The sequence below is a fragment of the Mytilus galloprovincialis genome, chromosome 6 (assembly GCF_965363235.1).
Source record: "Mytilus galloprovincialis chromosome 6, xbMytGall1.hap1.1, whole genome shotgun sequence".
Taxonomy (NCBI): Eukaryota; Metazoa; Mollusca; class Bivalvia; order Mytilida; family Mytilidae; genus Mytilus; species Mytilus galloprovincialis.
In genome coordinates, this window is record NC_134843.1 from 64,428,082 (window position 1) to 64,439,316 (window position 11,235).

The window sequence follows — 11,235 nt, forward strand, 5'->3', positions numbered from 1 at the left end:
CGGAGTGCTTTTATGGATGCTTCTTCAGCGGCTTCCGCTTGATCTCTGGTTTTGAAATGTCGACTTATTTTCTTTGTTTTGTTTCGCACTTTTCTCTAATGGTTGACATTCTACCTACACCAATGAATGAGAAAGTGAGCTTAACATGCTTAAGTGGAAGAATCGGAATTACAAATAAATAATCATGCATATTATATATACATTCGGAAGCATCGGTATTTCCTTCCAAAAATCACAACTTTGCACGAGTAAACACATACTACTGTATAATTTTGTCCACTATTGCAATTGCTATTGTGACTATGTTGAACGCATCCATCCCATCGAACACGAGATAAAGGATACAACAGGTACAGTTAAGTCGGCCTCATATATTGACTTACATCTACACATTGACAATGAGGGTCTAAGTAGCAACATTCCAGCAGTGCCTGCATCCGGAGTATATATCTCCAAATTGATACGATATCAAAGTTGGTTAGCCGCTATGGAAGAACAGTTTCACAGATCATATCAGATATGTTCCTTACGTGGTTACTACAATCCCCTTCCCTTTTTATGAATGTGATCTATCGAATGAGACTATTTACTGCTTACCCTTCCGGAGCACATGAGATCCCCCAGTTTTTGGTGGGGTTTGTGTTGCTTAGTCTTTAGTTTTCTATGTTGTGTCTTGTGTACTATTGTTTGTCTGTTTGTTTGTTTTTGTTTTTAGCCATTGTGTTGTCAGTTTATTTTCGATCTATGAGTTTGACTGTCCCTCTGGTATCTTTCGCCCCCTCTTTTGCCAACAAAGTTTACCTTATATCCTCCTGCGTTGTGTCATATATTTCATATTACAGCACTTATAAAGACAGTTTGTGACTGAGGTCAGACTAAGATAACCGTTGATAACAAAAATCTCTGCAATCATACCCGTAGCCAGGGGGGTTCGGACGAACCCCCCCCCCTTGAAAACAAATAATGACTGTTAAAGTCAACGTTCTGTTCGAATTGTGACTGTTAAAGGCGAGTTTTTGAGGCCAACGAACCCCCTTTGGAAATTCCTGGCTACGGGCCTGGCAATAGTTACAAAAAAAATGAAAATAAGGTATATATCGCATGCGTCCGAAGCGCTATTCCGGGTTGATCTTAATCATTTACGCTCAGAGCCTTATATTTGAAAGACGAGGATGTAAAAAATACGCAGAAACAGTTGAAGAGCTATTCGACCAAAAGAACAAAAAAATAAGACAACATAGTTGACGGCCGTCAGCTGGACCTGGTGGAAATGAAATCATAGGTTTTTTTATTTAAATATTTATAATTGAACAATTGAAGGGAATTTGAAGGAATTGCAGAATCAAAACTCCTTTTTTTGCTGGCATGGTTTCTAAAAAAAAAGTCGATATAATATCTGTTATTACCAATGTAATTTCAACTGATCTTACGCTTTAATTTGCATATGGAACGTCTTTTTGAAGATGTGTGCGATAAGGATGATTTCCGTTACGATTATTATTGATTTCTAATCCCTTATCAGTGTCACCAAACGGATATACAAAAGAACAGACGGTATGATACTAGTATGGGACTAATAGCTGAACAATAATTGATGAATTTATCCCAAAACACCTGTATATATACGGAATGGTCCATGATGAGCTATCCGGTTAAACCCCACCAGTCAAGTAAAATAAATCAAGTCTTCACATCAGAGCAGTTAAAATTAAATTAGAAATATATTATAATTGCTTCCTTTGTTGAAACACCATTTAAAAACAAATAATATAAAGGTCATACAATTATTCAAGCATTTAGGAGACAAAAGTCAAAACATAAAAGCGCTTTTAATGCTGAACTCACCTGAACGTTTGAAAAGTCCTTGATTTATCCTTTGTCTAAAGCGTTTGAAAGATAAAGAATTTTGAAGACTTCAAAATGGCGCAAATTTATATTTTATTTATAGTTAAATGGCAAAAGCATCACATTTTTCTGTTTTATAAATTGCAATGAGAATTTTATTTAGAGAAAGAATCATACCAAAACAGGAGGAAACATCAGGAATCTTTTACGTGAGTATTTCTTTATATTTGACTTGTTTATCTAGTTTTTATTTGTATGAGAAAATGTAAACAAAGTATCTACTGGATCCATATGCTCATGTACAAGTTCTATAGCTGATATATATGTTCAAACAGCTCAGTCAATTGTTGATTGTTATACATTTTTTTCAAGTATTTTTTTATTCATATTTTGGACATCTTCGCTCGCCTGTCCAAAGCCAAACTGATCCCTCTTTAGGTTTGTCTTGTCTTGACTTATTCTTAATGGTTTATATATTGTTTTTAAACCAAACGAAGTATAATATACGTGGACACAACATATAATAAACAGTACTGCCTGGTATACAATATGAATTTGAAGTAAACAAAAGGAGGATGATAACAAACATTTAGCGATAATACCGTGTCATAAATATGCAAATGCAGCTATTGTGTTTCTTTGAAACCTATATGTAAATAAGTACCTGTGTTACTTAGTATTCTTAAATCAAGATACAGGGGCAGATCCAGCCATTTTCAAAAGGGGAAAAGGCGGTCCAAGCATAAGTTTCAGGAGTCCCCCCCCCTAATCCGCCCCTGAGACATAATATACATAACACCTCATATGTGAAATATTTTACATTTACTGTATCATCATACAATTTCGTAAAAAAACTAAAACTTTAGCATTTTATATCATGTAACTTTAATATAATAAGAACTTGTTCAAATTTCGAAGAATGCTAAAATTTTAGTTTCATAAATTAAATCGTTTTTTTGGCAGCTAAAACTTTAGCCGTAAGAGTTTTGAATTAAAATTTCTGTAGGCTAAAAATTTAGTTTTAATATATAAATTTATTGTGTATTATATATAAAAATGGAATGCTAAAGTTGTAGCAAACATGTTATTTCTTTTCTTTTTATTGCAGGATGATACTAAACCAGTTCGAAATTTTCTTTTCTTATTTCTTTTATAGATAAATTGTATTCAGCTGAATTATTGAAAAGCTGAATGCAGTTTCTCTGGCACAAAAGAAATTAAGGTTTTTCAACATAGATGCGAATTGTTTCTCTTTATGAAATGGTTATTTAAAAAGATATATGTAAGTAATCATACATTAAATTTAAAACACAGGTTTTTAGCGAAAAAACATAGATTTTTAGCCATTTTGCAATGATTCAAAACAACCCATTTTGAGAATGAAAATTGCAGTGAATCAAAATTTATTGCAGTCCGTTGTGTATAGTTTTCACAAATATTATTGAATTATGATTTATACGAATGTATTCGGTTTTATCTTATTACTGACAACTATTGTTTATTGTGAGAAATTCTTATTCAAAGCTTTGAAGGTACTAAACCACGAAGGAAAAATTCAGTATTCAGGAGCAGTAGGAATTACTATAGAAAAAAGTCGTTTGTTCTGTTACATAGGATGCATAAGAAATTTGAAATGCTTAACTTTTTTCTATAACGATATATCTCAAAAGTGTGTTTTACATTCAAAAGCATTCCATTTTGAAGGACCAGACCAAACTGAACAAGGATGGATTGTATACGTACTTGAAAACAGTAAGATTACAAATATCTAAAAAAAAAAAAAAAGAATTCATTGTTGATGTCATATTTTATAATAATATTAAACTTAAAAATCAAAATAAATATAAAGCACATCTTTTAATTTAATATAAATCTAAGCCATATGATCTCTTACACTTTCAATTCTTTTTTTTTCGGAGTCTCGCCACTTTTATTGCATAAACTTACAGTGAGTCTATACAGACTATTAAATAATCTACAACAATAAAATGTAAGTTCCGATTCTTTTTAGAAAGACAAGAAACTGTACAAAACTTTATAAATATGAATCGTAGAGGAAAACACTTTGCATTTCTGTAATTAATGTCAAAGTTATCTGTGAAAAGACTATTTTTTTTTTTCGTACAAAGTTTCCTTTTTCCACTTAACAGCAAGAAGTCGATGCCACTTTAACAACAATGGATTCTTGTTATACAGGGAACTAAATGTATGTCATAACTTCAATATAGCATTGCAAATAAACTACACTGGTTTTATGGAGCCAACATGTTTGTCTTACGGTGGTGCATTGGTTAAGATAGACACTCAAGAGAAACAAACATATATTTCTCATGCACTTGGTGAGTATGAAATAAGAAAAAAAACCAGTTTATCAATTTTATTATTAAAACCAAGAGAAAGCTTGAGAGATTTTCCTGAACTCAAAACGGATCGGGGCCACATTTTAAGATATATAGCACATTCTGCTAAAAATACAACAATCGTCATGCAAATGCCGATTCATAATCACGAAAGGAAATAGGACATACTGTATTTCATAAAACAATACTACTTGTTGAATAAAATTATCCGACCGTTGACTTAACAATTTTTTATTATCAAATTGTCGTTTACTCTATTGTTCGATTATGCTATTCAAATATACAGATCATGCATTAAATGATCATCTAGTAATATGCCTGACAATTGACTGAACTTCAATTGGGTTTACATTTTATTGGGTTTACATTGCTTAGGTTTTTTATATAGTCTTGCCAATGCATTGTTAGTTTGTCTCGATGTATGAATTTGGATATCCTTTTAGTATATTTCTCCTCTTCATTCCATCCTCTTCAAATTGCTAAAGTGTTAGGTCGTTGATACAAAAATAAATAAAAACAAATCATCAAGTGTATAATATCATGCAACATATATTCAACCAACTATGAACTACATTTCCTTACATCTATTGATTCATAGATCACATGCTTGTCCGTGAGCTTTCCAACTACTTTGACTCATCTACACTAGTAAATGTTTAACTGAAACGGTTATTTTGATAAGCACAAATCATGAATATCAATTATATGGTCATTTTTATTAATTTCCTGTTTACAAAACTTTGAATTTCGGCAAAGATGACCCTAGCCGCATTTGGCACATGGTTTTTGGAATTTTGAGTTTTCAATGCTCTTTAACTTTGTACGTTTTTTGGCTTTACTGTGAATTCATTTATTTTCGTGGGTGTCAATTTTCGTGAATTGCTGAAAACTTGCATATTCAAGGATATTTGATTTCGTGGTTTTGCCAATCTTTGTATACAAAGCCTATTGAAAATATGCTATTCGTTGAACATTTAAATTCGTGGTTCACCTGTACCCACGGAACCCACGAAAATTGGTATCCAACGAAAAATAGTGAATCCACAGTATAACTATTTATAACTATTTTGATCAGAGCGTCACTGATGGGTCTTAATGTAGACGAAACGTGCGTCTTGCGTAATAAGTAATAATCTTGGTACCTTTGATAACTAATTAAAAGACTGTACAAACGTTCATTCAATTTCTTTTCAGTCCCTTTTCTTATTTTCTATAGTACTTTACTGCGGTAAATTGTGTACTGTTTAAACAGAAACAGTAGACAGTAGTGTAAAGAAAAAAACATAAAAATACACTATTGATATACCAATTGACTCCATCAAAAATACATTTAAACAGAAAAAAGTAAACATACACTGAACGATTACGTTTTCTTAATAAATACAATATTAAAACATATACTGTGGATTTGTTTATTTTCGTGTATATCAATATTCGTGGATTGAGGAAACCTTGCATATTCGTGGATATTCAAGTTCGTGGTTTTGTAAAAGTCTGCATACATTCCTTTACATCAAATTGCAATTCGTTGAACATTTTAGTTCGTGGTTCCCCTGTTCCTACGAATTCAATGAAAATAAGTATCCAACGAAGTAGGTGCACAATATACCTCACAAATATAGAATTATTTCGTTTTTCAACTACTTGACTGTCTATTATAAATAATAGTACACTATTTTCATAAAATAAGCCATGAAAAAATATGTTATTATAACGCAATTGATAAACTTCGTGCTACTAATGGTGATTTCGTACCTAATAAGATTTGATTTTTTACGTCTTTGCTTCATTGTCCCGTGAATGAAAAAAAAAGGAAAACATTTAAACAATTTAATGGGCATTTAAAAAGTCATTATGCGAATGAATATCTTCAAATTCTTAAGGATCGTTTTTGATAAACATCAACCCAACAATGTTAGATCTGTAAATTTGCTTTCGCAAATTTTGTGTTCTTTCGTCGCCGGGATTAGAACCCATGCTACTGAGATATCGTGACACCAAATCGCCTGCACTGTAGCCGTCACGCTAGACCACACGACAACCTGGGCTTCATAAAATGAAGCTTTCGGTGGCCGGGTGTTACCTTTCAACGTCAGTTTTAATCTAGCGTCGTACTACAGTACATGATATATAAGGCATGGAGATGTTATTTTTACAGATCAGCTAAAGTATCTATAGTAAAGGATCCGACAAATTAATGTAAGATACAGTCACAGAAAATAATTATATTTATAAGTACGTCTAAGCCAGTGACAACTCTACAACAGATTTATCCATCGGATCACCAGCAGTGATGGTGATACATGGCTGTGTACATTATGTATATACAACTTGTCTAAACATCAACCCAACAATGTTAGATCTGTAAATTTGCTTTCGCAAATTTTGTGTTCTTCCCTCGCCGGGATTAGAACCCATGCTACTGAGATATCGTGACACCAAATCGCCTGCACTGTAGCCGTCACGCTAGACCACACGACCACCCGGGCTTCATAACATGAAGATTTCGGTAGCCGGGTGTTACCTTTCCACGTCAGTTTTAATCTAGCGTCGTACTACAGTACATGATATATAAGACATGGAGATGTTATTTTTACAGATCAGCTAAATTATCTTTAGTAAAGGATCCTACAAATTCATGTAAGATACAGTCACAGAAAATAATTATATTTATAAGTACGTCTGAGCCAGTGACAACTCTACAACAGATTTATCCATCGGATCACCAGCAGTGATGGGGATACATGGCTGTGTACATTATGTATATACAACTCGTCTAAACATCAACCAGACAATGTTAGATCTGTAAATTTGCTTTCGCAATTTTTGTGTTCTTCCCTCGCCGTGATTAGAACCCATGCTACTGAGATATCGTGACACCAAATCGCCTGCACTGTAGCCGTCCCGCTAGACCACACGACAACCTGGGCTTCATAAAATGAAGCTTTCAGTGGCCGGGTTTACCGTTCCACGTCAGATTTAATCTAGCGTCGTACTACAGTACATGATACATAAAACATGGAGATCTTATTTTTACAGATCAGCTAAATTATCTATAGTAAAGGATTCTATAAATTAATGTAAGATACAGTCACAGAAAATAATTATATTTATAAGTACGTCTGAGCCAGTGACAACTCTACAACGGATATATATATATGTTTACTGCGTCAATTTAATCTCCTTTGATACGACAATTGCACTTAAATTTTTACTAAAAAGTAAAATAACAAATATTTTTGTCCAAGAAAAATTCAAAACAGAAAATCCGTATTCATATGGTTAAATCAAAAGCTCAAACACATCAAATGAATGGATAACAACTGTCATACTTCTGACTTGGAACAGGCATTTTTTTATGTAGCAAATGGTAGATTAAACCTGTTTTACAGTTAGCTTTACCACTCGCATGTATTACAGTCGTATAAAACTCAATTTTTTGACAATAGCGTGTGAACAAAACGAACAGACTTAATAACATTTTATTCTCTAAAGAAATTTTGTATATCGTCAAGTTATCGCCATCTCAAATGGGACTAAAGTTCTGTGGACCACTTTTTTGCGGACCTATATATGTGTTAGAATCTATATACACACATCACTTATTACTATAGAATAAAAGAAAATGTCAGAGAATAATGATATGATAATTTGACAGAGATCGACTAGTTTTAAATTTAGAATATTAATTTTTGATTGTCAGATGAAGAAAACGATATTTTTAAAAAGATGAATACTTAGATTCGTAATCAATTCACAAAGCAACAATATCCACACTTGCTGTCTCATGTGAATAATCAAAGAAGGACAGGTTGTATAAAAGATTACACGAACTGAGATAAAGCAATTAAATATTTTTAGAGATAATATTTCACAAACAATATAAACAATAACAAACACAAAAAGGGGTGAAAATCGAAACAAATAGAACTGCAACAACAACTTAATTGCTTTTAGTGTGTTGAATCAATATCAATTGTATTTTATTTATTTAGTATTTTCTTTCAAGTCTTATATGCAAAATAACAATAAGAAAGTAGTAAGACTTGTTTCTTTCATTATTCTATCATAATTGGAATGTTATCACTTTTTAGGCCTGTGTAATTGCCTCTGATAAACTTGAGTTACAATATAATATGCACTAGTGAGCCATCTGTTTTTATAATCAGATGATGTGTGGTATATTTATAACTGCGTTTGGTCCATCATTCCAAATAAACTTCAATGCTTACCACCTAAATATTTAGTTCTTATCTAACTTTTAATTATGTGCAACCGTTTTTAGTTGGTTTTCCCACACCCCAAATACCCAAGACAGAATCGATTACAAATTGTAAGCTTTAAAAAAAAGTGTGCTCTATGATCACTTTATAAATTTCAAAAGATGACAGGAATACAATAGAACTTGGCTTGATTTATGACGCGAAATAAGTGGTGATAACATTTCAACAGAGAAACTATGCTTAATTTATGTTGATGATAGCCAACACCGTTTCGATCCTTAAAAATATATTATTCAAAGAATAAAATTTCGCTTTTTGTTTGAATTCTTGTAGCACAATATCATCCTATACTTTTCGAATTTAATGTTTGGACTAGTTTAATTTATGTATCAAATTTAACGGTTAGTCTTAAGTGCGTACAAACAGCACTGTTTAGTGCTTGTCATACTTTCAAATTTCATGATTTGATAAATTTCAATATTTCAGAGGGTCGAACAATAGAAAGGGTTGCTATCCAGGGCCGCACAAATGTTGATGGTGTTTGGACATATGACGATGGTACACCCTTGGTATACACAAACTGGATGCCACCTTATCCTCAACCAGGCACGTCGTGGTATTTACAAATCTTTACTAATGATGAATGGACTGATCAGAACAACATTCGGTCCGACGTTCCATGTATTTTTATATGTGAAATTGCATGATTATAATGTTTGGTCATGTCATTCGATGGATACAACTGTTAAAAGAGTCTTTGTCGTACGATAATTACTGATTCGTAAACTACATGTTTTTGAAACGTTTCTAAATCAACTTAATAAAAAATTAATTTCGGAAACTTTAGACAATGTTTATCTTAGTTTCGTGTAATATCTGAATGCATTTTCAGAACTGTATTTTTAATACATATGCAAAATGCAGCGACGAAATTTAATTTTTATGAGTGTCCGGTGTCATTATATATTTGTTATATGCTCTTTTGTAACATGTGACACAGTTCAATACCAGAATCATATAATTATGAATATGGAAAGAACGTAATTTGGGGTTTATGTTAACGTGCAGATATAGTCAGGTACGGAAAAGGCAAGACTACATTTAAACGTCAACAATATGATTTCCTTTTTGATTGATTTATGCAATATATCAAGCCTAAATCTCCTTAATTCCAAAGAAGTTTTTTGTAATTTGTTAAATTTGGCAGATATGATCAGTTTTTTTTCAACTACACATAATCCTAATTACCAACACACAACCCTTGGACAAAAATAGTTTGTTAAGACTGAAGACAATCTCTGACAAAAATTCGTAACTTTGGTTAAGTATATAAACACGAGATGATTTAAGTTCACAAATGTTATAATTTTGAAGTAAGAGTTCAACGATATGTCTTTAATCGCGATACTCGGAATAAAAAAAGATTAAAAACACATTGATATTTCATATATATCATTTCCGAAAATGAAAGATAAAAAATTAAAAGAATACATTTAAACAGCGGTAAGCTGATGGTGCCTTGATATATTCTAATACTATAATTTTATTGATTTAAGCTCACAGTTATTGCGCGAGCTCATAGATCTTTATCTTTTACTACGAAATTATACTGTAATGTTTTTTTTGTTCATTCTACTATTAGTGGCTATATCCAAGTGTATATTTTTACAGCAACATCCACATTATCAATGGAACAGGAATTCGCAGATCTTATGCATCATCACTAATGCATTATAACAGAACTTTCATGAATAACGTAAAAAAAATCATTTTTTTTTAATTGAAATTAGAATTGAATTGATGTTTACACCATCCAACATTTAAGACTCAATCAACAGTATAAGTCTTATACACCGATTATAGGCAACAGTATTATACAGCTATTCAAAAGACATAAATCGGTAAAGAGAAAATTAATCCGGGTTACAAACTGAATCCAAGTGAAACATATAAGAGAAAAAAACATCATCTGAACATCAGAAGCACTGAAGTGCTAAAAAACCGCCTACATAGTTAAAAAAGCACTACTTGATATCCAAACAAAGATAAAGATTTAAAGACTACATTGTCAGTTTTTTAAATATTCTCATCGGGAAATGGACGTATTACCTCTTTTAAAATTTAATTCCGATTGATTACATTATACTCAAATATTAACCTCTTTTGAAATGATAGAATTTATATTGATCATTTTATGATATCTGTATTTCGTTGTTTGTTAATGTCTTTCAAATGAAAAATTGAGTTTATTAGTAGGCCCCCAAAAACACATATTTGAACAACTAATAAAGGCAATAGTACAGTAGTATACATCTGTTCAATAGTCATAAATCGATGAAACTGAAACAAATCCGGATCAAATACCAGGACTAAGGGAAACATATTAACTAAAATAGCGGGGAAAAAAACAAAAAAAACAACAGAAACTTCTAGGTAATTTCATTCTGGTAAATTAAAGAAAGAAAAGGTTACATCGTCTCATACTGTGAAAGTACTTTTATTCGTCTGGTAGCAATTTTCGTGGTTTTCGTGGATGCATTTATCCGCCAATTTAAGTGTCCAACATAATAAATCCAACATTGTCGAAATCTAGACATGGAAAGATCCCCATCGGTAGGTTTGACTACTGATATGATCTGGAGAATATATTGAATAACGCCAAATCTGAGAATACGTTAATAGCAGTCACAGAACTACACCCGCATGCAGGATTATACCCATTTAATCATTTATAACCTAAACTGTACAACATTTGATCTTTTAATTCTCATAAAAATATTTTTGATCGATGAAAGTCAGATTTCCGG

At 32.1% G+C, this 11,235-nt stretch overlaps 1 long non-coding RNA gene across 1 annotated transcript; it reads left to right on the forward strand.

Moving 5' to 3' along the window:
• The first annotated feature begins 3,300 nt into the window (after nucleotides 1-3,300).
• LOC143078261 (uncharacterized) lies at nucleotides 3,301-9,259 on the forward strand. Its single transcript, XR_012979138.1, has 3 exons — nucleotides 3,301-3,597; nucleotides 3,996-4,184; nucleotides 8,915-9,259. It is a non-coding gene; the product is annotated as an uncharacterized LOC143078261 (long non-coding RNA).
• The last annotated feature ends 1,976 nt before the right edge of the window (nucleotides 9,260-11,235 follow it).